The following is a 945-nucleotide window of genomic DNA, read 5'->3' on the forward strand; positions in this document are numbered from 1 at the left end:
GTGACCCCAGCTATGTGACCCCAGCTACGTGATTCCTGCCGACTGTTCATTTAAACCCTTTACTTTATTATCTGTAAAAAGAAGATCATAATACTTAATAAGGTGTAAAAATTAAAGGTGAAAAATTATGTTCCTGGAATGTGCTGTGCATTCAACAAATGGCTACGATTATCAGTGATTAGTGACTATAGTAATCACTGTCAACATAAGGGCCAGTCTGCTTCACCTGCCCTTGGTACCAAGGTGCGGGCCTCTGGCTCCCCGTGGTCCTTCCCCCGAGGCTGTCCTGGTTGGCTCCAATCTCGGACCCATCCTAGGTTAGTGTCCCTGACTTCACTTTCATCACTTGCTATGAATCTTCTCCATTCGATACCTGATGCCGAGTAGCAGGACCACCCAGATGGTAGCCCACTTGATTTCCTTCTCCCGTCTGGGAAGGGGACCAAGAGGCAAAGGCAGAGAAGCCGGGGAGATGACGGAAAAAGAATCAAGCTGCGTGGCACACCTGCACCATCTTCCCACGAGGAACATAAGCATCGCACACGGCACATATGGATTAGTAAAAACAGAAACACATCACGCCTTGGCTCCCGCTCCATCTGGCTGTGAGTTTCTATGGCTTCTCCGCCTGCCACGCCCTGCTCTGCTTCTCTACCTGCACCAGCCCTCCAGACTGCCACACGGCTCTGCACTGAGATTACCTGGGCACAGGGACCTGGCCTCCAGTGAGGAAGCTCAGCCCCTCTCCTAGTCTACCTTACCTGCTGCCATCTGTAGAAGCCACATGCACAGTGCCCCTGTCCACTGCCTGAATCCGTGTGCTGGCCTCATGTAACTTGACTTAGAAAGTAGCCCACAGAAACCTGACCGACACCTGTCATGAAGAAGTGGTGCACACACAGAACAGACACCTCGCAGGCCCCCAAGCTGAGCTCACCGGTCTCT

Source organism: Octodon degus, unplaced genomic scaffold, assembly GCF_000260255.1.
Source record: "Octodon degus isolate 3935 unplaced genomic scaffold, OctDeg1.0 scaffold00034, whole genome shotgun sequence".
NCBI lineage: Eukaryota > Metazoa > Chordata > Mammalia > Rodentia > Octodontidae > Octodon > Octodon degus.